General features: G+C 38.5%; 1 protein-coding gene across 5 annotated transcripts in view; it reads right to left on the reverse strand.

Annotated features, from left to right (window-relative positions):
- c13h11orf54 (chromosome 13 C11orf54 homolog) overlaps positions 1-27864 on the reverse strand; it is a 92993-nt gene that overhangs the window by 23203 nt on the left and 41926 nt on the right. For 2 of the 5 annotated variants that reach the window (XM_067407642.1, XM_067407641.1), the window contains exon 2: positions 6074-6199. The exons of the other annotated variants lie outside the window; for them this stretch is intronic. The gene's annotated coding sequence lies outside the window, so the exon portion shown is untranslated. The remainder of the gene's footprint in view (positions 1-6073; positions 6200-27864) is intronic. 5 annotated transcript variants of the gene reach the window in all.

Raw genomic sequence — 27864 nt, forward strand, 5'->3', positions numbered from 1 at the left:
AAGTAGTTATACCCTGCACAAAGTCACAAAGTTTCAGTCCAATGCGATAACATTAACTAGTATTTTTGGGAAAAAGAAAATCTTCTTCGGGTCAAAATGACCCGAACACCACATGAGTAAATAATATAAACATAAAAATATTTTAAAATAGTTTGGTGTGGTAAGTTTAGCAATAGTACCATTTAAGAGCCGGCTTACTGTGTACTGATGGGTCCAAGTATAATTAATACGTTTAGTGTATTTTATTGACTTTGAATAAACTTTTTATAACTTTAAAATGTAACAACTTCTCCCACTCTACAAATCAATGCTCTGACTGTTTTTTGGTAACTGGAAAACTGCAGCAGTGCACCAGTGATGACCTGAGCCCATCAGTCCACAGTAAACAGGCTCTTAAACAGTACTATTGCTAAACTTACCACACCAAACATAGTGGTCAAAATTGATCTTTTTTTTTTTTAAATGACCCTACAATTTTGCTTAAACCAGTGGTCTCAAGCTCAATTCCTGGAGGGCCGCAGCTCAGCACAGTTTAGCTCCAACTCACACCTTCTTGGACGTTTCTAGTAATCCTGAAGACCTTGAATAACTGGATCAGGCGTGTTTGATTAGGGTTGGAGCAAAACTGTGCAGAGCTGTGGCCCGAGTTTGAGACCACTGGCTTAAACCATCAAAATAAGGGGAAAATATTTAAATTCTTTATGTTTATATAATTTAAATGTTTTAAAATATGAGAGAAGAATAAAACACTAAACTAAGCAAAGGTATTTATCTGACAACATTTTTGGCAAAAAAAAACTACAAAAAGGAAAACTACAGCTACAGGATTCAGAAAAATAAAAAAGCTCAGAAAAAAAAGCACACATTGCCTACAACATAATCAGTTTTTAATATTTCATTGGTCCTCTTGTTTTTGCATGTGTTCATAATTTCTTTGCATGATAGCCTGGCAAAAATAATTTGAAATAATTTGAAATTTCATTTCATTATCACATTTGAAATAATTGACAGCTATGCAATATCCTTACATCTTTTGAGACATTTTTTAAAAAATATTTGAATTAAGGTTGAAGATGTCAATTTTCATATGGCTGGACATCACATTTGGCCACTACTCTATGGCAGTTCATTGACCATCAAACCATGCGGCAAAAGCAAGCCACTTTTATGTTGACTGTGGGCTTCCCTGGAGTTGTTGGAGCCGTTGATGAACTAATGACACATCATTGCTTCAACTGTAATTGAGGAGACATATATCAATAGAAAAGATTCCACACCATCAAAACTAATTTGTGATAATTTTGCACAATGCAAAGCTATTTTAAAAAAAATTAATTTAAATCTTAAAATTTTCAAGAGAATACATGATGATATACACATTGGAAATTAAAGGTAAACACGTTTTCCTCCATGTCTTAATTGCAAATTTTAAACGTTGTGCTGTTAACTGACCTCCCTCTATATAGCCTAGATTTTATGACCAGCCTCCATGGATTCCAAAATAAAACTAAACTGGCAGGAGGAAGCAGCACTACTGCTTGCTGAATTAGTCATAGATGATGCCTGCTCTGTCCAAATGATACCGTTTGATTAACTGCTCGTTGTCAAACATTTCAAAAACATTCTTGCTCCCGTGAAAGATTTGCGTACATCTCTGTCTCCTCAGTGCCATCAAAAGCCCCTACTGGCAACTCCTAACCACTTGGAGAGACCTGTCAAGCTGTCTTACATAACTGTGAGAGTAAGAGTGATTCTTAGCTTTAAGAAATTTGATAACTTGCTTTTATACTTATGTTTGAAAGTAGGAGTAAATTTCACGATTTCTCAGCACTTAATACTAAAATGGCACTTTGAGAAACTTGATAAATACGGGCCCTGGGCCCATATGTATAAAACTTCTCAGAAATGCTCTTAAGAATAGTCTTAAATTTTGACTTAAGTGTCTGACTTTTCTAAGAGTAGGAGACTTATATAAAGAAGCAACTTTTAGTAAAGTATAAAACTGATTCTTAAGTGCTTACTCAAGTGTTGTGAACTAAGATGATGTCAACTCAAAATGACCAACTTCAACCTCTGAATCAGCCAATATTATTTTAAAAAATCATTGAAAAAGACACTAAAAAGTTGTAATATTTTAATTTATTTTTAAAAATAGCTTTGCATTGTGCAAAATGATCACAAATTAGTATTGAGGTGTGGAATCTTTTACTATTGATATATGTCTCCTCCTTTACAATTGGAGCGATGATGTGAACAAGAGTTCCATCAATGGCTCCAACAATTCCAGAGAAGCCCACTATCAACATAAAAGTGACTTGCTTTGCCGCATGGTTTGATTGTCAGTTAGTCCAGCCATATGAAAATGACCATCTTCAACCTTAATTCAAATATAAAAAAAAAAAAAAAAAAAATGTGTTAAAAGATGTAAGCATATCATGTAGCTGTGCTTGGAGTCAATTGTTTCATGTCTGATAATCAAATGAAATTTCAAATTATTTCAAATTATTTTTGGCCAGGCTGTCATGCAAATAGATTATGAACACGCAAAGAACCAATGAAATATTAAAAACTGATTATGTTGTAGTCAATGTCATATTTTAAAACATTTAAGTAATATAAACATAAAAATAAAAATATTTTCCTCATATTTTGATGGTTTAAGCAAATAACAATAAATAAATTGTATTTAAAAAAAAACATTGCACATCAATTTTGGCCACTATGTTTGGTGTGGTAAGTTTACACAATACAAGAGTTCAAAAGAATATCACTGCAATGAAGATTTATGACTGGGCAATCACTTTAGGACCTGCGTTAATATTAGAAAAGCTTTCCAGTGCTGGAGAGAGCTAAGCAGGAAGGCCTTCTCATGTAAGTAACACTGGGTTTTGATTGTCTGGAGCTGCTGTTCTGTTGGCGATTAAAAAGAAACTCTTGTTTGCATTTACTCTTGTGTACTGTACGTCAATTAGGCAATGTGACGGTGTTACGTTCCACGTATGTTTTTGTATTTTGTTTTAGTTTTTTTTTTCTCTCTCTCTCTCTCTCTCTTTCTTATCTGTCTGTCGAGTTTTAGGTTGACGGTAAAGCGGGGCTCATCTTGGTGACGTCATGACGCTCTGACGTCCCAACCAGCGTTCTGCCAATCTGCAGGTGGCTGATCATTTAAAAGGCTTCGGCGGCATTCCACCTGCAGTGAGCGTTTGGGCTTGGACCTCACTCACGCTTGTCGAGCCAGAGCCAGTCATTCTTTGTGTTTGCGAACTGTTTATTTAGTCTGTGGTTCATTGAGACAGTACCTGGTTGTTTGTTTCTGTGTAATAGTTAAGCTGACGGCGTTAGAGAGTGATACAAGTCTTCTGTTAAATGTTTGAGTCCACTCGAAATCTGGCGTGAAGTCATTATCTGTCAATCGAGTGGTTGACAAATAATGAAACCCTTCTCCTGCAGACAAGTCTCTCGTGCGAAATGTTTGAACGCATTCGAATTCTGGCGTGAAGTCATTGTCTGTCAACCGAGGGGTTGACCGATAATGAAACCTTTTGCTGCGGACAGCTCAGAGATAACATCAACCTCACTGACCACGGTGAATTCCGCATAGTGCGTGTCAGCTAGCAACTAATGTTAGTTATAATGCGGGTGCTCGCCTTCCCTGTATTTTTGTTTATTTATTTAGTGGAGTTTTAGTTAAGGCGCCGCGCCGAAGTTTTCGGTTTTGTTTTTACATTTTATTTTTGGTAGTTAGTTTAGGGGCGTGGGCGCTAGTTAGTGGGTTTTGTTCTGATTATTTCTTTTCTTTGGCGACATCCTCGTTCTTTCCTTACTTTTACTTTGTTTATGTCTTACTTGTTGACTTATCTCTACCGTGTTAATAAATATCGGATATTAATTGTTTCCCTTGTTGTTTGGTTTGTTCCTCCCCACGCCTCAACAGTTGTATCTCATTTAAATGTTGCGGTCATTCCACTGAACAACTTTAAGCACGTAACAGACGGTATCAAATTTTCATGTTGCGATTAATTGCTGAAGCTTTTACCACGGTATACGGTATTATCACGATATTGGAATAAGTTGCAAAAAAAGTGTTGTCATAGTATAACAGGTTTAAGAACTCTTTTTGTAATAACAAAAATAACTCTGAATGTTTAAATACAATAATACAATACACAAAAAAAATATAAAGTCAAATTTTCAAACAGATTAAAGTGCAAAAGAAGTAGGCCATAAAGAACAACAGGTAACACTTTACAATAAGGTCTCATTATTTAATGCATTAACTAAGATTGAGCAACAGCTACATTTGTTACAGAAAGTATTATTTTTTGTTAATGTTAGTTTTCTCTCAGGTCCATTAAATAAGTACTTTTAATTTTAGTAATGTTATTAAACAGTAACTAAGATATTAACATTAACTAAGAATAATTAATGCTTTATAAGTATTTTTCATTGTCAGTTTGGTAATAATGAATTAACATGTTAACTAATGAAGCCGTATGTCTTTAAGTTTTACTGAACAATAACAAATAATCACAACATTTCTAATCATCACGATAACAATACCGTGCATATTCATTATCGCAATATATCGCATTACCGAATATCGGCACAAGTCTAACGTCAATTTTTTGTGCCTCCTTGTCGTTCCTTCATCAACTGTGCTTTATTTTTCGTAAAGCATTTTGTTGCACGTCAGCTGTGATAAACGGACATCCACTCGCATTACGTGTGTAACAGTGGCCAGATAATGAGAGTTTTGCAGTTAAACTACTGCACACTGATGCCCGCAAGAGAATGAGGTGTTTAATGACATTAGTAGTGCATTTGTCTCGCATTTCAGCAGTGATCAGGCCAGGGTTCGAGACCAACTCAGAGCAGGGTGGTTAGGATTGTAGTGCGAGTTTTTGGAGGCGGAGCAATGAAGAGAGGGGTGGGTTTGTTTGGGTTGATTTCAAACATCAACAGTGTTCAACAACAAATTTGAGAAATCGCATACAGCACCTTTAAATGTATTCAAATGCATTAAACAATTATTGTTTAAGTAATATTTATTACATTTATTTAAAGTTATTACATTTCTTATTAGGTGTTACAAAAAGAATTGTCAATCAAGTTTATATAATTTTAATCAACTCCATGTCATTATATAACTCCAATACAATATATCGTCATTGGAGAGCGTGTATCTCCTCTTCTTTGCTGCCATCTTGTTACTCCTAACTAGGTTAGGAGACCTCTCCAGCTCTCCTAAATAATTTAGGAGCTAAGACCTAGTCTTGACACTTAGGAACCTATATGAATCATACTTATTCTTAAGTAGGGTGACCATATGCGCCATTCTCCCAGGACGCGTCCTGTCCAGGATTTCTAAGTTGCATAAAATGTCTCAGTTTTGGTTTTGTTTTCATATTTGCGGAAGGTAATGACTGAAAAATAATTTGACCAATAGCATTCATTATACATAATCAACCGATCGTGGCTTGCAAGAAGGCTGGATCTACAGAGAACGGTCAAAGCATTGCAAATACGACAACATTTTAATGCATTGCATGAAGAATGTCAATAAGAACAGTGGCTTGCACAGACCGCCGTGTAGAAATTGCATTCGTTCCGGGGGCACATCAATATGACCACTTTCACAATTAAAGAGGCAAGGGCTCAAGCCATTTTAGGCAATTTAGAAATCCTGGACAGGATGCATCCTGGGAGAATGGCACATATGGTCACCCTATTCTTAAGTCTAAGAATAAGAGTAAAATTACATCATTCTTTGAATTTTTACACACTTAAAGACTAAAATTTTATTCTGAGCGTCTTTATACATACAGGCCCTGGTCTCTTTAAGTCAATGCTGTCCAACAGCCCCTCGTAACATAGACAGTAAGTACAGTCATAGATCCACCGTTCAAGTCTGAGCGGACATCGTTACATTCTAGGAGGCACTACGGTAAGCCGCCAAAAATTTCTTGGCCTTATCCACCGATACAAGCAAGTTTTGCTCACATTCCTTGGTCAAGATCCTCAGCATGCGGGGAAAAGAATGCTTGATTACCAGATTATAAAGCTCTGCCATTACCCCATGATATTGTGTGCGTTGCTCCACAACTTCCGGACTGTAGTCGCCATAGATTGCGATTGGTTTGCCACAGTACTGCAAAGATCCTCTTCACTTACGGGCCTCTCGTATCACCACCTCCTTGATCTGGTACCAATGAAAACGAACTATTACAGCTCTCAGCCTCTTTCCCTGCTTTGGCTTAATGATCAGAGCGTGATGAGCCCTGTCAAATTCAGGGGCGACGGCAAAATCTGCTCGCCCCTTATTTCCAAGAACACTGTGGGTCGAGGACCCTCAACAGACTCTGGTAAGCCAATGATCCTAATATTATTGCGCTGGCTGCGGCCCTCCAAGTCCGCTATTTTGGCCTTGAGCTTAGCACAGTTCTCAGTTAGTTTGGTACATACCACTTCCAGCGAGTGAATTTGCTCACTGAGGAGGTCTGTATTCGATTCCAGTGAAGCTATTCATGGTCTATGGTCCGACATCGCAGCCTGGATGAGGTCAAGTTACGAATTCAGCAAAGAGAATGGCTCTGTGGTCTTCCAATAGGCTAATCAAAGATGATATGCACACCTCGCCATGAGCCGTGGGCAGGTCGTCGTTTAGAGGTGCCTAGAGGTTCCTTCACTTGTTTAGCTGATTTGTATGCCATTATCTACTTTCTTAGCTATTAGACGTTATCCCATTACATTCGAAAAAATAAACACGTAGAGGATTATTAACTGGAAAAAAAAAAAAAAATCTATAGAGGGAGCACGAGATCTACTCCATTCACATCCAGAACTGGAAGTCTAAAAAACATATATTTGCAAGTTGGTCTTCCTACAGTAGGTGGACAACCAAAATGGGTATTACCGCCGCGCATACCACCACCGCAGGGCTGTTGCGTTAACTGATATTCAGTCACGTGTAAAAAACTACCGCCAGGTGGCGCAAAGGGACAGATTGGAAAGTGACTGTAATAATAAAATGTCGGTTTGTAAACGGAAAGTACGAAGTAAAACAACAATAACATTACAATGTAACATTTAACGCGCCGTCGCTTTCGTCTGCCAGAGGGATAACAATGTAACCAATTTAGTTTCATATTTATATTTAAATATTGGGCTATTGCCTATTATTTTTAAATTAATAAATTCCACCTATGTGCATTATGAAAAGGGAATAGCATGACGGATGCGCTGTCGGGAGACAAATGCAGCGGGTTAGACATAAGCTTGACCACTTCATTAAGTTTTGTTTTATAGTAAGTCTTTCTTTAAAGTGAATTTCGCTTTGTAGAAATTGTATCTTAATTTCAATCAATGTTTCATCAACCAATTGCCTATATTTAATAAATAGGAAGAAAACCAAGAACGTCGGATGCGGAATGGAAACGAAACCATGTTTCCGCAGCCTTTGAATAAGGCTGAAGCAATATAGACCTACGTCTTTCTGTTTTTATTAAATTTATTTATTACTTTATTACATGTCTTTATTACTTAAATAATTGATAAGATGTTTTTGGTCGAACAATATATTTTAGCTGATCTAGACACACATTTGCGTAGTGGCTTATTGTGCAAACCTTTTTTTCCTACCACACGCCAAACTCATAACATTTCTTGCAGATTTAAAAAAAACAAACAAACAAACAAACAAAAAAAACAAACACGACGCTCCGACTTTTACAAAATCCCTCTTCGCCTCAGTCAAAACTTCGCACATACTCTGCTTGGCAGCAGCAGATGCTGACAAATGCGCGGGGGGAGGGTTGATTCCATTCGGAACTTCTGGAGTGGAGCGTGAAACACTACAAAACACTGCAAATCTCCATAACACAAACAAATAAAGAAACTTACAGCAAATACTCATAACAGAGTCTAACAATTGTGTATTTCGTCAGCTTATTTCATATGATCAGATCAGGATGTTAAAATTAACAAAAAGCACTGATTGCAAAAAGGTGTGTCACGTGCATAGCTTAGGCTAATATTTTGAGTCTCCCGCCCTCTGGATTAATGGCTTTGGTGACAAACATTTTAAACAAAGTGCCCTTCCCCCTATCTCAAACTTGTCAAGCACTGTTAGGTTGGGTGAGTGCTTTTTACACACAAGATAATGTAAAATTATACATTGATATATAAATGGAACACAATCGGTTTGTTGTTTTTGTTTGTTTTTCGTTAACATTTTTATTTTATTTCTTTGTCTTTTAGGAACATTGGGTGGCAGTAAAGATTCTGTACAGTTATTGTTCTAATAATACGGAGCCATAATGCTACAATTCTTGGTCAATTTTTTCGAACGGCTTTACAGCTTAACCACAGTTTGCAACATCAGCAGTTATTGAAAGGAACTGAATCAACACAGATCTGCAGATATAAATAGGCCTAAATATAGCAAAAAAAAACAAGATTGGCTTTGTACGGTTCATCTGAACTATAATTTAATGATTTATGTTATGATGTTATAGAAGTACAATGTACAGATGCCTATATGTTTTGCATAAAGTAAGAATATTTAATAAAGAATCTTAAACTTTCAATGTTAAACATGTTATCGTCATTTTGCTCTTAACTGCAGTAGAAATACAAATAGGCCCATAAAATATTCATATGCATTGTGTAGTCCCTTGTGGAGAGTCAGATTAGGCGCAAACTTTTTATCTTAATAGCCTAGCACTTGTTGAATAACGAAATGTTAATTATTGGGATAACGTTTTTTTTTTTTTTTTGTTCGTAATTGTGTAGCTTATGGCATGACATCTCTTTTTGTAATGTTTATGAGCGTGTTAATGGATACAAACACAATTGCAGTTTATCAGATTGTTACATAGCTATAATTGCCTGATATAGTTGAAACATTAAACACATTAAAATGGTCTGATAATCATACAGTAGTTAACATGAACCCAAGCGATGTATTACCATTACATAATGGGCGTATGGGACACCCCCGCAGCCCCCACCCTATGATGGGCCCGGGCGCAGATTATTTACAATTTAGCCTTTGCCTTTTTTAGAACTAAACTCAATTGACTAAAGATAAAAATAAAGCATCCAACTGAAGCCCAAAAATGCAAGCAGAATACCATAGAAACTAGTGCTAAATCACCACAAAAGGGGGGGAAATTCACTGTTTTTCCATCGCCGTTTGTAAGGTAGCCAAGACAACCGCAAGCTTTGATGCATTGTGCTACTGTGTTACTGTTAACGGTGGTGTACCGAGACAAATAGCCTAAATATGTTCGGTCTTTGCTGAGATATTATTATTATTATTATTATATTGCCCAAACGTAAATAGCATAGCCAATAAGTCTAGAGTTAGGCTATTTCTTTATTCTTTTACTGTAAATACATGAATTTAGTTTAGGCCTACATCATTTGATGCACCAATCGAAATTACTGAAAATTTGCGGCCGAAACAGCAATTTACGTTTGTCTAGAATGGAACCTTATATAGCCTAGCCTATGTGCAAATTTGTGTCTAACTTAGAGTTTAGACCAGCTAAAATATATTGTTAGACCAAAACATCTTATCAATTAATTAAGTAATAAAGACATGTATTTAAGAAATTTAATAAAAACGGTCCCACTTTATATTAAGTGGCCTTAACTACTATGTACTTACATTTAAATGAATCATTTGATACAGTGCACTTATTGTGTACATACATGTTTTTACATTGTACTTATATTTTAAAAATACCAGCATGTAATTACATCTGTAATTAATTTATGTAATTTCATTTATAATTACACTGTTGACCCATTCCTTACAACTTACCCCTACCTTTAAATACATTGTACTTATTTTTTGATGCAAGTACATAGTAGTTAAGGCCACTTAATATAAAGTGGGACCATAAAAACAGAAAGACGTCTATTGCTTCAGCCTTATTCAAAGGCTGCGGAAACATGGTTTCATTTCTATTCCACACCCGACGTTCAAGGTTTTCTTCATAATTAAATATAGGCAATTGGTTGATGAAACATTGATTGAAATTAAGATACAATTTCAACAAAATGAAATTCATTTTAAAGAAAGACTTACTATAAAACAAAACTTAATGAAGTGGTCGAACTTATGTATGACCCGCTGCATTTGTCTCCCAACATTGCGCATCCGTCATGCCATTCCCTTTTCATAATCAACATTGGTGACATCTTTAAAAAAATATATATTAGGCTATAGCCCAATATTTAAATATAAATATGAAACTAAATTGATTACATTGTTATCCCTCTGGTCGACGAAAGCGCCGGCGCGTTCTGATGGATTTTCTCCTCATGACAGAAACAACTTAAAACAGGCCTTCCGTCATTTTTGGCGATAGCCTACAGATTAGTACAAGAATACAAATGGTCTACTTTTATTTGTGTGTGCTCACGATAACAACAAAACCTTGTGCTTTAGTAAAATAAAATAAATAAAAACAGGGTGAGCTTTTAGCTGTCTCTCTGTGAGAAACTGAAACGTCTCAAAAATGAACTTAAACTCAGCGAATAATTGTACCTAAAAAGAAAGAAATATCTCAATTCGATAATAAATTCATAGGTCTGTGTTAAATAAGAGGTGATCTATCCGCTGGAATGTATTTGATATTTGTTATTTTAAGGAATAGAATACACTTGGCCGGCTGCAGGATGCAGGCTGCAGGAGTTGCAGTTTTATGACGTTTTATTAATCCGTCCATTCTTTTTAGTTTCAATGATTTAGCTAAATCGCCTTAAAATGATTTAGCTAAATTGCCTTAATAATGGGAGCGAAATTATTCAGTGACTCACGTTTTACTAAAATAAAGGGATATAATTCATGAAACACGCAATAATTTATTAATCAGTGTCCAAACAGATAGATAACTACTTAGGAAAAATATACCCTGTCAAATAAAGGACAGGTAACGAATAACAAAGTAGCCTATGTAAGTGTCAAAAATCCATGCTGTTTTATTAAAGGAGTTTAAAATATAAATAAAAAATGTATTTGTGATAAATATAGGCCTAATATGTGAGAAAATTTACATTTTGCATAAAGATAAATGTGCTTTGATGCATTTGTTGGATAACATGTGGTTACAGCGCCACCCAGTGGTCAAAAGCTGCAAATGCACTTTGTGACGCGGCGGTAGAAACACCGTTTTGGATGGCCACCTACTGTATACTCTCAAAATACTTTATATATTTTTGTTTGTAAAATACATATACATATATATATTATATATATATATATATATACACACAATTTATGTATATTTACTGTAGCCCATGTACAGTACTGTAATCAAACTTTTTTTGTGCCCCCCTTTAAACCTTTAAAACAAATCTGGAAGTGGTGCTTTTCTATGGCGAGAAACTTCTATGTTGGGCTTGTTCAGACAGTGACAAGTCAAAAATCTGAAAAAGAACGATTCAGTGTAATTGCCGTTCCTGCTGCTTTATAAAGGCAGAGCGCCAACCACTATTCACGCACTAGAACGCCATTGCAAAAAAAGTTTTTTACCTGCTGACGTACATCAGTTTGAGAGCCACTGCTGGATATCAGCCTACACTTAGGTCGCAGATTTAGTCAGCAAACGAGCAGCACAATATAGACCGACTGAATGACACTTTAATTTAAGTAGAAAATCTCAAATGAAGATCGCTGAACTCCAGCTTTCTTTTATGCGTTTTCAGACCATCCACGCTTCTTCCTCAGTGTAGAGAGAGCGTGAGTGTACATGGTTGCCAGATTGCAAAGATCAAAAATGTGTTTTTTTTTTACTGAAAAGCTCTGATTGTGGGTTTAAAGTCTGGAAATCTGGCAACCATAAGCATGATCGTGTAAAAACGTCTCAGGTTACATATGTAACAATAGTTCCCTGAGAACAGGGAACTAGACTCTGCGTTAAAATCACATTGGGGAATGTCACACGTGAGCTGATGTCTGAAAGCCAAGTATCAAAAAACTCCAATCATATTGGCCGGCGACAGCCTATGACATCATCATAGTGCGACCCGGAAGTATATAAGTAGCGCCTAGAGAAACAGTCAGTACCTTATCGTCTTGAGGGACTGTTCAGCAGGCAGCCACGAAGCATGGCAGGGCAACACAGAGTCTTACATGCGTAACCTGAGATGTTCCCTTTCGAAGGGAACTTCAACTCTGTGTTCAAATCGCATTGGGGAACGAAATACCCACGCCGCCATGCTTAAGGAGAGTGCATGCCAAGATGGCTAGACAAATGTCAAGCAGTTTCGAATGAAACACCAGATAGCAACTCACCCTCGGGTCACACAAAGGCTGTCAGTGACAGCATTCCCTACAGCCAACAGCCCAAGCTGAGAGGCCTTCCGTAGAAAGCCTACCAAGGCCGTTCAAGGCTTCTAGGACCACATTTTCTGAGGAAAAGTGGTCCCTTGAAGAGAATGTGGCCAGGGAACCGAAAGGAGCCCCAGCCAGTCACTAAAGGGGAACGAAGTCACCCCCAATGCCACCAGGGAGGCTGACCTGATTTGATAAAGGACAAACTTAGTCTTGGCCAACCCTGTCTGAATACAGAATCTCAATAACGCATTCTTCAGAGAAGAGAGCAAGTAAGAGTGACTGCGAGAGGGGCAGTAAGCAACTCAAACCCACATGTAGAGACGGGCATCCTGGGGAGCAGAACTCAGCTGAGTGCTATAAACCCTCGTATTGAGGGAAGTATAATCCGCTCATCCTAGGATCTACTCAGCACTTGATTATTTGCACTGAGGAAGCTGTGCGCTAGAAACCCTGATACAGAGGAACACAAACCAGCCTAGGGCCTCATGGAGGCCTACAACCCATGATCAGCTTAGGGAGCTAAGCACTATTACACAGACAACCCTAGCAGGGAAGTACAGAGCTCAACCTAACAGGTAGACCATACTGTGGGCAAATAATCACGGAGGCCAGAAAGGGGCCTACATCATGATAATAGCTTTATATGGAGCATGACTCAAATACGAAAAGCTTTTCGCCATATTAGAAGGATACTCAATGGTGGCCTGTGAGGGCCACCTTGAACACCTGTCTTGCTGGGAGCAGGACATATGAATTAGTAACAGTAGTTAAACTGAAAAGTGCCCACATGACAATCTACCTAACACAATCCAACGAGCAGTGTACTTGGTAAAATAACCTTTTTACTCTTTAAAGCAAGAGGAGTACTACATACGCCAACACACACTAAGGAAGTCCTTTGACGGGCATATGACCTCAGTAGACACGTGGCATCAGCTCGTGGCAGTGTTTTTAAAGCACCAGCAAGTGTAAATAACTGTACCATAAGGAGGTTAAATTATCACCTGGGGCCCTGGTCAACCAGAAGTGTATTCAGTAGGATACTGATAGCTTTCTACTAAGAGGATTACACTACAACATATGCTAGTATGTTCAAAAAAGGCGGCCCAGAGGGCCTAAAAACTTTAAGACATATGGTGTTAGTCTAGTGGCCATTAGGGTTCTAGGAGCAAAAAATAGAAAGAACCTAGATACTAGGTAGCTATTTAGCTCAACTAGAGTAGAAACCCAGACTGAAGGAGGCTGATGTTAAAACCAGGGCTTAAAAAAAAAAATTTCAATCATTCCACTTTGAGTAGAATCGGTATTTTAACATTTCTGTTCCAGCGTTCCTTCTGTATTACAAACGTTCCGAAACCGGTTTGTTTAGAAAAAATAATGGTTAATAAAGTTATTTATTTTATTTTTTTGCGTGTAGCCTACGTAATAATAATACGTACAGCATTTTATTTATTAAAAAACAAAGAGTGCATTTGCCGTCTTAGCTAACAGGCCTACAATTATCTTTTATAACAAGATTCTGTCCAAATGTAAACCTATTAAACAAAAGGAAAAACAATGGTTCAAAATTAAAGTAATTTTTCAGGATATTTTAATGTTTGCTGCATGGTTTAAAATATCAACGCTATTCCTGAGAGGAAAAAAGTCGCATAGGCCTATACTAGTGTTGCACGATATACCGGTACTAGAAAGGTATCGCGATACCCTGCTTTTAGAAACGGTACGGTTCTTCATTTTATTAGTACCGGTACTTTGAGTGCCAGCTGTATTTCCTAATGTGCGACAGCAGGGAGCAGTGTGTGTGCAGCGCGCTGCTTCTGAGGCACATTGAGTGCGTGTTTATTCCTGTCAACTGCGCAACGGCAGATGCACAAAGCAAAATATGGCATTATTTTGCTTACATTGCCGACAGTCAGGGCAAGCCCACGGACACCACAAAGCCCGTCTGCAAAATACGTTACAAAATAACGCAAGCGAAGGGAGCATCCAACTTGCCAAACATCCCGATTTGTACAGAGAATTTAAAGAGCGACAGGTTAGTGAATGTGATACCAGCGTTATGTTTATGCTCTCAAAAATTAAATGAGTGTTATTTATATTACTCATGCAAGCAGACATCCGCAAAGAGGTGTATTATTGAGTCTAATAAGTGATATCTGGTTGCTAAAATAAAATTAATTTTAAAAAACAAATATGTGAAGGGACTATACAATTATATTAAACCAATTTATGCTTTAATAACATTGCTCTAATTATTTACAGTAATCAATATTCTCACTGTCAAAACACTTACATGCAGGGCTTGATGACAGCCACTCCCACTAGCCACTTTGGCGAGTTGAATATAATTTAAGTTTACAGCCAAATGGTCGTCGAAGATCGTCGTAGCACAAAATTACAATCCAATCACACAATTCGTTATTTACATGCAGTTAGTGAAGGAGGGATAGGCGGAATTGCGCTGAATGACACACAACAGAAGCGCGCTCTCTCTCTCTCTCTCTCGCTCTCTCTCTCTCTCTGTCTGTCGCGCGCGCGATCAGTTTTCCACGCGTCTGAATAGTCAAATACACGTGCACACAGATGTCTAAATGTCCATCATGTGGAGTATCTCGCGTGAATACAGTCGGTTATGGCTTAAGTGGACGTAAACAGGTGGGTAATAACTGGATATTTGTCAGTTACGTCCATGCATTCAGCAGCCCAATTAAATAGGCCTGTCCATCATTAATGTTAATCAAACAACAAAACCTGTTAAATATGTTAAATAAACTTAGTGTATCTGAAAAAAGATTATTTTTAATTTACTACTGTTTTTGTAATTTGCTTCTTTGTTCTTTTATATAGCATAACACAAATAACTTGTTCTCATACTAGCTCATGCTCATACATTGTCCACCTCTTGCCCACCTGTACATACCAGCTGATATAAAATGTAATCTTGATTTGGGTGGTCAGTCTGCATTTAAAAGTTTGAAAGTGTTTTAAATCTTCTAAATCAAGTAAAATGACTCAAAAGTAATTTAAGCATAAGAAAGTCAGCTTTAATCATATAAAATGTAATTTACCAACATCAAAATTGTGGCCAATAAAAATGCTAGCCACAGTTCTGTCATATGTTATTTATTTACTTTTCCTACTGTTTTAGGTTTTTGCCATAGTATCGTTTAAGTATCGGTATCGTGATACTGAAGTTGGGTATCGTATCGAAGTCAAAATTTTGGTATCGTGACAACACTAGCCTATACGTTGCATTTTATTATTACATTACATTATTACAATGATATCTTTGTTTATAATGTTTGTAAACATAAATTATGAACAAAACTTCCCTATATTATTTATGTACTCCACAACAAAACCTCTAAAATTAACAGTTGGACTATTCAGGCTATATAAACGTTAAGCCAAAATGAATTAAAAAATATATATATTTTCTTTCTTAATGCCATTCCAGCTTCTATTGCTATATTCAAGGCGAGAAACAGGTTTATTTATTGGAAATAAAACTTAATAAGATGCAAAACAAATTAATTATTTTTGTAATTGTACGTAATTGTACGTTTTCCCTTTTATTATTATTCTTCCGAATGGGAGTCTATGGCAGCCCTATCAACGGAACATGAGAAAATGATGAAATTTGGCATACTTGTAGAGATGGTCATGTCTAGAAATCTGACCAATTTTGGAGTCTCTAGGGCCAACTCTATAGCGCCACCACCAGTTCAAAATTTCAACATTCTAAAGATTATAACTTTTGATCCATTTGCTCTAGAAAAATACAATTTAGTACATCTGATTTGTCTCTTCATGCTGATGCTATTCATCTTCTTACATTAAGTCTCCGCCCATTACAGTAGCAGGCATTTTGAAAAGTACAGTATTCCGTTTTTTCGCTACTCCTCCTTCCTGTATCTCGGCCAAACTTTGAGCAATCGAAACAAAAATTGGTACACTTGATCAAGACCATGAGCTGAGGTTCCATGCCAAATTTGGGAACAGCGCCACCTACAGGTCATGAGATCTGAAAGATGGCTATTTTGGCCAATAACTTTTGAACAATTTGTTAGAAAATCAAGATCTTGGTGTCTATGGATTCCCTGTGCCATGCCAAATCCGAGGATATCGAATTTGTCAACATCGGATGAACCACGTATCCGCCATTTTGAATTTTGTCATAAATTGCAATAACTTTTAAACAATTTGACATATCATCACAAAAATTGGTACATATGACCATCAGAGAGTCCTGAAGGTACATGAAAAGTTTCAGCACAGCGCCACCTAGTATTCCACAGATATGATTTTTTCAAAATTGCTTATAACATTTGAAAACATTATCCAAAATTTGTCTGCTTTATGTCATTTTATTCCCTGGCTTATGCCGATTCCGACAATGTGTGATTTGTCATTTTCCTTAAATGTACCTGTCTGCCATATTGAAGTAAATCAGAAACAGTTTTTTCGCTACTCCTCCCACAAATTTTGGTCAATTTTGTCCAAAATCAGCTCAGATGGTCTTTGGACCGAGCTGCACAGAAATGACTGAACGGATTTTTGATATTCGCTACCATTCCCGAGATATTCGTCTCTGAATGTGACCTTGCTTGTGTTTGTTGTCTTATGCTAGTTAGCTTAGCATGCTAATTGCTTAGCATGCTAACCAGTTGTCATTCTCTTTAATGTGGCTCTTCAGTTATCAAGTTAACCATGAGCTTCATTAGCATCAAGTTAGCTTAGCATGCTAATATGGTTAACATGCTAAGTAATGCTTTTTTGTAAATTCTTTCTTACACTAAAAGTTCTCTTCCACAGCCTGTTGAATATGCATCATCAAGTAACTCAATGTGTAAAGCCAGTTACCTGAAGAGCTCTGTACCCCAAGATAGTGGGTTCGAATCCCAGGTGGAGCGGTTTTATGAAATAGTGTGTTTTGATTCCTTTACTGCCTCTTGGATTAGAAATAAATGCTTTTTGTTTCATGCTGTGTTCATTTTCATCTAAGCTTCTGTACATTCTGAGTTCATTCTCGCCCGTAATTCTGAACCAGCTGTTTCATGTTTGTTCATTTTCTGCTGTTTTTCCTCTTCCTGCTCTGTATTGCGCTACAGCATGATGAGCTGCAGAATGATCCAAAGTAGTTATTAAATATAAAATTCAGTGCAGTTTTATAAAAATTCTTCATTTTGAGTCCATTTTCACATGAACTAATGAACTTCGGCAGGTGTGCCAACATTCTCCTGCACAGTGGTGCAATGAGATGAGAAATGGACATTGGACCCGAAGGTCGTGGGTTCGAATCCCGTGTGGGGTGCCTTTATACAATTGTGTGTAATGAGTCATTTTGATACCTTTTTTATACAAATAAGCATTGTAGTAATCTTTATTCCTCTTGAATGAGATACAAGTGTTTTTAGTTCATTCCGTGTTCATTCTCATCTGAACTTCTATTGATTTTCATTTCATTTCCAACTGTCCTTCTGAACCAGCTGTTTTGCATGTACGTACAATTTCTGCTGTTTTTGCTCTTCCTGCTCCGTATTGCGCTACTGCCACTTCTGGGGCTTGGCCCCGAATTGCTGCTTGCAGCTATATTTTAAAGTGAATCTGTAGCCTACCTTTCTCATTCAGCACGAATCCAACTGTTTTCATTTTCATTTTGCTAAACTATTATTTATCATGAGCTTACTTCATTCTCATTATCGACATAAAACATCATCCTTCACATGAGGCGCAGTGATGCGGTGGTCACGGGTGGTAAATGGCAGATTGTATTACAGAATTGAATTGAGCAGTGAAACGTTTGGTTGATTTGGTTGATTGATTTTATTTTAATATTTAACAGGTTGCGATATCAAGAAAGCAATGCAAGAATTTGTGCACGCGCGAGACTCCGGCGCGACCACTGGATTCGTTTACCTTGCCAAATTATTAACCGGATAATGGCCATTTCAAATTAGCGTTTCTGTTCAGAACGATTAAATTTGATTTTGTTTCTGTTTCTGGTTACGGTCAAAATTTTGTTCGTTTCCGATTTTCGTTTTCTTTCCTTGAACCGGTTCAGAGCCCTGGTTAAAACCAAACCTCAGTAAGGTTTTACCACAAAAACTCACCCCTGAGAGGTCAGCCACTCAGAAGAGTACTCAATAAAAGCACCTTTTTACTCTCAAAGTGAGAGGAGTACATAACTGAACTCCAACATGCTACACGGGAGGCCCATAGGCCCTACACTAGTAAACATGTGGAATCAGATAGTGGCGACCATAACCATACCAACCATCAAGCCATGCATTCAGCGATTTAGTTTCTAAAAAGGATTTTTAGAATTTTTAGTTTCTGTGGTGGCAGAATATGAGGCCTACTAAAAGCAGAGGTGGGGCGGGGCCGATGGTACTTTCTTGATTGGATTCACAAGCATCTTGCCAACATGTCAGCTAAAAAGGAGGCCTTATGGGGCCTTCAAGTTCAGCAACACATGGCGTTCAGCCCGTTTGTCCATATAAACAAACTGTGCCAACATGTAAACTAAAAAGGAGGCCTTATTAGGGCCTACCCTAGTAAACACGTGGCATCAGCCAATCCAATCCAAGACCATACCAACCATCAGGCCATGCATTCAGTGGAAAACCTTTCACGCATCATACTGAGAGAAGGAATGCATATTACGCCACCATACTCCACAAGAGGCCTGCTTAAGGCCTACTCAACAGAGGTGGGGCGTGGCCAGTGGTGGTATTGGTTTCACAAGCATCCTGCCAGCATGTCAGCTAAAAAGGAGGCCTTCTGGGGCCTTCAAGTCCAGCAACAAGTGGCGTTAAGCCCGTTTGAAACATACAGCGGGTACGGAAAGTATTCAGACCCCCTTAAATTTTTCACTCTTTGTTATATTGCAGCCATTTGCTAAAATCATTTAAGTTCATTTTTTTCCTCATTAATGTACACACATCACCCCATATTGACAGAAAAACACAGAATTGTTGACATTTTTGCAGATTTATTAAAAAAGAAAAACTGAAATATCACATGGTCCTAAGTATTCAGACCCATTGCTGTGACACTCATATATTTAACTCAAGTGCTGTCCATTTCTTCTGATCATCCTTGAGATGGTTCTACACCTTCATTTGAGTCCAGCTGTGTTTGATTATACTGATTGGATTGATTAGGAAAGCCACACACCTGTCTATATAAGAACTTACAGCTCACAGTGCATATCAGAACAAATGAGAATCATGAGGTCAAAAGGAACTGCCTGAAGAGCTCAGAGACAGAATTGTGGCAAGGCACAGATCTGGCCAAGGTTATAAAAAAAAGGTTCTGCTGCACTTAAGGTTCCTAAGAGCACAGTGGCCTCCATAATCCTTAAATGGAAGACGTTTGGGACGACCAGAACCCTTGCACTTGCACTCTGCCATAAAGCCCCGACTGGTGGAGGGCTGCAGTGATGGTTGACTTTCTACAACTTTCTCCCATCTCCTGACTGCATCTCTGGAGCTCAGCCACAGTGATCTTTGGGTTCTTCTTTACCTCTCTCACCAAGGCTCTTCTCCCCCGATAGCTCAGTTTGGCCGGACGGCCAGCCCTATGAAGGGTTCTGGTCATCCCAAACGTCTTCCATTTAAGGATTATGGAGGCCACTGTGCTCTTAGGAACCTTAAGTGTACATTTTTTTGTAACCTTGGCCAGATCTGTGCCTTGCCACAATTCTGTCTCTGAGCTCTTCAGGCAGTTCATTTGACCTCATAATTCTCATTTGCTCTGACATGCACTGTGAGCTGTATGGTCTTATATAGACAGGTGTGAGGCTTTCCTAATCAAGTCCAATCAGTATAATCAAACACAGCTGGACTCAAATGAAGGTGCAGAACCATCTCAAGGATGATCAGAAGAAATGGACATCACCTGAGTTATATATGTGAGTGTCACAGCAAAGGGTCTGAATACTTAGGACCATGTGATATTTCAGTTTTTCTTTTTAATAAATCTGCAAAAATGTCAACAATTCTGTGTTTTTCTGTCAATATGGGGTGCTGTGTGTACATTAATGAGGGGAAAAAATGGACTTAAATGATTTTAGCAAATGGCTGCAATATAACAAAGAGTGAAAATTTTAAGGGGGTCTGAATACTTTCCGTACCCACTGTATAAACACAAACTGTGTAAACTAAAACATGTAAACTAAAAAGGAGGCCTATTAGGGCCTACCATTTCAGTGACACGTGGCACCAGCTCATGAATATAAGGGATATAAAAGATAAGGGCCTACCACCTGAGAAAAACAGCACCAGGGAGGTTAATAACAGTCTACAACCTTAGCTGTTAAACTCAACCAATTGCACCTACATGAACAAGGGGAAATGGGCATACGGCCTAACAACTCCCTCGGGAGGAGGCCAGCACTAGGAACTATACAACCTGACAAGGGATAGTCATACATAGGGTAGTTAACAAACACACCTAACCTAGCTCTAGCCTGGCCGCTAAGCTGTGGGCCTACAGGGCCACACGCCTAGTAAAGCCTGGGCTTCACCTCCAAATCTCATGGATAAGAGAAAGAAAGTGAAGCTCACAAGCAAACAATGTCAGGCGGCCGATCAAGGCCGACCTAAACATAGATACTAACTGAAGTGACGAGAGCTAACTCAAACTACTCTAGCAACCAGCAGATGAGAAGCTACTCTAAACAATAGGTGGCGGCCATTTTGTGGCCTGCACAATATATCACAATGGTATCACAATATTATATTATACATATACATATATGTAGGAGGTAAAAGAAGAAGAGGAGAGAGTAGATATAATCGTTTTCCCTTACAGATGCAATCGATCACCCATCTCACTCTCGCTTCTTCCCCCTCCCGTCTGTCTGGGCTCAGATACAAATCTGAACAGCTAGGGGTTTTTCCATGCCCTCCTGATCTCAAACGCGGAGATCAAGAAGGAATGGAAAGCTTATGGGAGCTGCAGTGTTCATGGACAGAAAGGAACTGCTTGTCGAGCCGTCCGCCCGCGGCCCTTTTCTGAATGCGCTCTCACGGCAGCTGCAGCCTGCCAGAGGAGCGCGCGCTGCCGGATGCGATGACGTCAAACATGGATGTCATCCTTATCCAACAACTCATCCTCATCAGCCCCGGGGGAGCTGAGAGAGAATACAACTCTCTCAAACTTCCCAATGAGCTCACCTGCGAGCTTACTTATCCTTATGATTGCAGCTGCCGTTATGCCTCGGCACAAACAGGGCCAGAATCACCAGGCACAGATGCGGACACCTCTTCCCTTGAGAAGAGTGCCAAACGAGAACGGAGCATCCCGATAGGGAGACGCTCACAGTAATTAACAGAAAACACACAGACAGCGCCCTCAAGCACTTTCTTTGCGCGCTCCTCTCCCAGACAGAAAACGCCCAGAAATGTGTATATCAAGTGTCAAAACCCTGGGACAGTAGTTTTTTGATACTTGTTTTTCAGACATCAGCTCACGTGTGACGTTCCCCAATGCGAATTGAACGCAGAGTTGATGTTCCCTTCGAAAGGGAACAGTCTGTAATGTTTTGTCTCCTTTATTCGACAAAAACAAAAAGTGATTTCAAAAGAGTGATTTTGGTTTAGTTTTTAAGTTTTTATAGTCTCATCTTTTTTCGTCAACAATATTGCATGTGTTAAAGGAACACTCCACTTTTTTTGAAAATAGGCTCATTTTCCAACTCCCCTAGAGTTAAACAGTTGAGTTTTACCGTTTTCGAATCCATTCAGCCGATCTCCGGTTCTGGCGGTACCACTTTTAGCATAGCTAAGCATAGTTCATTGAATCTGATTAGACCGTTAGCATCGCGCTTAAAAATGACCAAAGAGTTTTGATATTTTTCCTATTTAAAACTTGACTCTTCTGTAGTTAAATCATGTACTAAGACCGACAGAAAATGAAAAGTTGCGATTTTCTAGGCTGATATGGCTAGGAACTATACTCTCATTCAGGCGTAATAATCAAGGAAATTTGCTGCCGTATCATGGCTGCAGCAGGCGCAATGATATTACGCAGCGTCTCTCACAAACGTCTCCATGGTTGCAATGCACGTTCCCTGTGCAAGCAGGGGCTCACGGGCGCTGCGTAATATCATTGCACTGCTGCAGCCATGGAACCGCAGCAAAGTTCCTTGATTATTACGCCTGAATGAGAGTATAGTTCCTAGCCATATCAGCCTAGAAAATCACAACTTTTTATTTTCCGTCGGTCTTAGTACACGATTTAACTACAGAAGAGTCAAGTTTTAAATAGGAAAAATATCAAAACTCTTTGGTCTTTTTTAAGCGTGATGCTAACGGTCTAATCAGATTCAATGATCTATGCTAAGCTATGCTAAAAGTGGTACCGCCAGAACCGGAGATCGGCTGAATGGATTCGAAAACGGTAAAACTCAACTGTTTAACTCTAGGGGAGTTGGAAAATGAGCCTATTTTAAAAAAAAGTGGAGTGTTCCTTTAATTTAGTCACAGTTATCATTTAATGATTGGCGTCATCTCTCATCGTCTAGTCTTCATCATGGAAAAAACGGTCGTCAACGAACATTTTTCGTCATAGTTTTCGTTAACGAAATTAACACTGCCACTGACAGGTGAAGTGAATAACACTAATTCTCTTTATCACGGCACCTGTTAGTGGGTGAGATATATTAGGCAGCAAGTTAACATTTTGTCCTCAAAGTTGATGTGTTAGAAGCAGGAAAAATGGGCATGCTTAAGGATTTGAGTAAGCTTGACAAGGGCCAAATTGACAAATTGTGATGGCTAGATGACTGGGTGAGAGAATCTCCAAAACTGCAGCTCTTGTGGGGTGTCCCTGGTCTGCAGTGGTCAGTATCTATCAAAAGTGGTCCAAGAAAGGAACAGTGGTGAACCGGCAACAGGGTCATAGGTCATTTTTGCTTTGTGGCAGGGCACATTATGGTAAAATGGTTCAAGCAAAAATGGTTCAAGAATGGTTTGAGGAGCACAACAATGAGTTTGAGGTGTTAACTTAACCTCCAAATCTCAGATCTCAATCCAATCGACCATCTGTGGGATATGCTGAACAAACAAGTCCAATCCATGGACGCCCCACCTTGCAACTTACCGGACTTAAAGGATTTGCTGCTAACATCTTGTACCCCCTTTCCACCAGCACAAACCGGGTGCTGGTTCGGAGCTAGTGCAAGTTCAGAGTTGGTTCAACTGACGAGCCATCTAAGAACCGGTTTGTCTTTCCATGGGCTTGAAAGCCAGCACAGAGCCAGGTCTTACATCACTGTATATGTCTCATAATTCACAGCAAAGCTAACGTGGCAGCGCCAAACACAAACACACCAGGCTTGTTCGGGATGCATCGGCTTCATGGAGTCATGGGGCGGTCGGCGCATGGCATTGGGGAGTGATCTAAAAGCACAAGGATTTGTGTGTTCTACAAATGCTCCCGTGGTGCTCCGGTGTCGACTACCGATCGGTCCGCGCGGCTCCGATGTATCTCAAACAAGCCTTCCATCAACAATGCCGGATGTTGCACTACTATTGATACTTGTAGCTTTGCGAACCTACATCGGCAACCAAACACGGTTCGCTGTAATTTGTATATAGACGGAGATTACAATCGAGCTGCTATTAGCTATTAGTGGCTATTTCAAAAATGGCAGTCACAAGTTAATTGTTGGTCAGGATAACCCCGCCCACAGCCCCTGACGCAAGCGGTTCTTACTTCTAGCCCAGCAATGTTTTGGTGCTACTTATAAACCACTATTCCTGGTTCGGAGCTGGTGCTTTGAGTGTTGAAAGACAAAGAACTGATTTGAAACTAGGCTCTGGCTCCGAACCAGCACTCAAACTGCCTTGGTGGAAAAGGGCTATTGGTGCCAGATACCACAGCACAACTTCAAGGGTCTAGTGGAGTCCATGCCTCGACGGGTCAGAGCTGTTTTGGCAGCAAAAAAGGAACCAACACAATATTAGGAAGGTGGTCATAATGTTATGCCTGATCAATGTTTATATATATATTATAAACATTAAAATGTTTATATAACATTTTTAAATGAATAGTTTTACATTTCTCCATTTTAAATTTGATTATGCTGTTTGCACTGCTTCATGGGATTAATTAGATTATCCTGTTTGCACTGCTTCATGGGATTGTAGTTCTTTCTCTCACTAAAGCTGTTAAAAGCTGTTGTCCATAAGTTTTGCCTCTTTGTCTGTTTGAAACCTGCAATTGCAGTTATTTGCGGAATTATCATCTTTACGTGGATTGTGCATCGGCATGGCTCCTCAGCGCAGATGAATCTAATATTTGCTGTCAGTCACCACATCGGTGATATTGTAATTCGGGATCACAGATTCTACATCTTGGAAGTATGACCAAAATAAGAATTTTCACTGGAAAATGTCATCTGAACAAGTAAGTAACATGTCTGCCACTTTTGTTCTGACCAACTGAGAAAAAAAGCATTACAATAAATCACGCTTCCAATGGTAATTAAATCTAACGATCGCTTAGCTCGGATCACATCATACTGTGATAAGCAAATTATTATTATTGTTGTAGCATATGTACAAGTATCAGGACAGCCAATTAATTTAGGAATTTTCAGAATGCTTTTAGCCTCCTGAACTCAAACTGATGCAAGTACTGTTTCTGAATCTTAGATAATGAATGTTTTCTGTGCTGGCTCTCAAGTACTGTTAGTAAGTTTGCTACTTGTCTTCTCTCTTTTCCTGCCTTTACTTTCGCTCTTGTATATATGTGTATATCCTGTATATATATTTAGACCAAGCGGCAACCTCCCCCAGTTTCTCGTGAAGCCAATACGGAAGTAACTTAAACTGCAATTCAAGGGAGCAGAATCTCATTGACCGTCATGTAAAATAAGTTTACAGCAGAAAAAAACATGTTTACACTCTGGTTCAAATTGTGTTTTGGTCTATACTGCTAATTTTGCCTTTCATGACAACTCTGAGGGGGGTGAATTTTTTTATAACTCATGTGTTTAAATTATATTAAGCCTTAAAGTTCTGCATAATTAAGGGCGCGGTCACTTGAGTGACAGGTGGATTGGTGCTGCTGTCTGTGAGCCATCATGTTACCTCAGCTAATTCCAGCCGCTGAATTTGGCATCTTAGCTGTATTTGTGCCTTTTTTCTGGATTATTTTATACAATATATGGCTTGCTGCATACTTGAGACAGATGTCAATCTGTGTACATGTGCTCGCATGCGGAACACACGTTGTTGGATCGTCGTGGCATTTGGCTAAAAGTTTTGTTCCTGAGATTTACTACAATGAGAATACCAGGAGGATATACAACTCCGACAGCACTGCTTGGATATTATAACTAAAACTGCTGCACTATTTTGAAAAATTATACTTTGGACACGTGCTCATTAGTTTGAGAGAACATTTGAGAGTTATACAGATATCTGGTACTATACGTATAGAGTTTTACATTATAAACCATGCTCAGATTGCATCCTTTCTTGAAGAACGATGATGGAGAGCAAATCATTCCTTAGATATGTAATGCAAACGATGGATAATATATAAAGATTTCATGGATTTAACGCTTTCATGAACAAAAAGTAGTTTTTTTTTTTATGTTTTGAAATGGACATTTTACCCAAGTGCAACGGATTGAATTCATCTCGCAATCTCTTTTTCATTAAAGGTATGAAGTCCCAGTTGATTTTTTGTGTTATTTATTTGCACACCCCACACAAATTAATTAGCCTACTGGTGTTAGAGCATCTAACGTTATAACGTTATCTTAAAAATCACCGTAGATTGACAGTAGAACTTTAGTACCTTCTAATGGTATTGTTATCTTTATTAATATTTTATATAGTATCTAAGATAGATATGCTAGGCGGGCGTGGTTTCAGCAACAAGTCGCATGGGCTCCAACTCCATCCCGCCTCTTTGCCCATTTCCAGTTATCCGTGAGTGACGTGCGGTCACGTGCAGCTAAGATGGCCGCGACCTCATTTACGCGTCAAAACTGCTGTTCAGAACTCTATGGGTGACGTCACGGACACTACGTTCATATTTTTTTACAGTCTATGATTTAGACGCATAACCTCTGTATTAGTAGTTTTCATATATTAAACACATTATTCATGCTCGATTGTTCTGCTGCTCATTCAACAAAAACCAGGTCACTTTAACGTTTTTTTTTTTTTTTTTTTTTTCGATCCAGCACCATCGCTTACGCTTTGATGCTAATAGGAGGTTTGTTCTCATGGCCAGAGAATAACATTTCCTTTTTAATAGTCTGTGGTAAAACTTAACAGTTTGCTGGACAAACTGGAAGAGTTTCTCTAAACAACTATTAAACCAGAACTAATCATATATGTAATTGATTATAATTCATTGTAATTAATTCACAATATATGTTTAATTCCCCCTTGGGTCAATATATGCATCATAATTAATCATAAAGCTTTATGATCTATTATATTAATATATTTCACCCATAAATTGATTAAACCTGTACAATTTTGCTACATTGTTATACTTTGTTCTCTTGTTAATGTTAACAACATCAGCATTGCGTGACTATGGGTATTTATTGTGTATTACGCTACCTGTAGATTTCAATTTCTGTAGCAAGTCTTTTGCTTCTGACTACGAGTGAATCTCCTGTTGTCACTGATGATTGTCATTTGGACTATTCTGGACTAGAATCTGGCATCAAAATAATAATTTTATTGCAGCTGCTATGAGAAAAGGCTATAAATGATCCGCCGCCTGCAGCATCCTCCACATGCCATATAGCCTTCTATCTGGGACTCCTTCTTTATGTAAACAGACGTGACGTAATTACGCAAAGACAAATGGCTGCATGCTCGAATGCACCCACCAGTACCACCCAAATTAGAAAACATTATTACAAGCTTACTGTTGTGAATCAGGCTAAGTACATAGTCTTGTACCTTTGTATTTTTGTCTGATTTTTAAATACTTTTTTACTTCAAATTAAACATTGTAATGTTATGATTCACCTGGTCGCTGGTTGCAGCCTGTGCAAATTTAGCCATTCTGAAGGATATCTTTATTCTCTAATTGCACCAGGAGGAGGTGAGGAAAGGAGTAAGAAGGTTTCCAGAGGAGCTTTGTGTGAGAATGCACAGGCATATCTTATGTGGAAGGCTTTCATATCACAGCTATGCAGCATATCACAGCTATGCAGATGACACCCAGATTTACCTAGCCCTATCACCCAACGACTACAGCCCCATTGACTCTCTGTGTCAATGCATTGATGAAATTAAAAACTGGATGTGCCTAAACTTCCTTCAGTTAAACAAAGACAAAACTGAAGTCATTGTGTTTGGAAACAAAGATGAAGTTCTCAAAGTGAACATGTACCTTCACTCTAGGGGTCAAACAACTAAAAATCAAGTCAGGAATCTTGGTGTGATTTTGGAGTCAGACCTGAGTTTCAGTAGCCATGTAAAGACAATAACTAAATCAGCATATTATCATCTCAAAAATATTGCAAGAAT

The sequence above is a fragment of the Chanodichthys erythropterus genome, chromosome 13 (genome assembly GCF_024489055.1).
Source record: "Chanodichthys erythropterus isolate Z2021 chromosome 13, ASM2448905v1, whole genome shotgun sequence".
NCBI classification, from domain to species: domain Eukaryota; kingdom Metazoa; phylum Chordata; class Actinopteri; order Cypriniformes; family Xenocyprididae; genus Chanodichthys; species Chanodichthys erythropterus.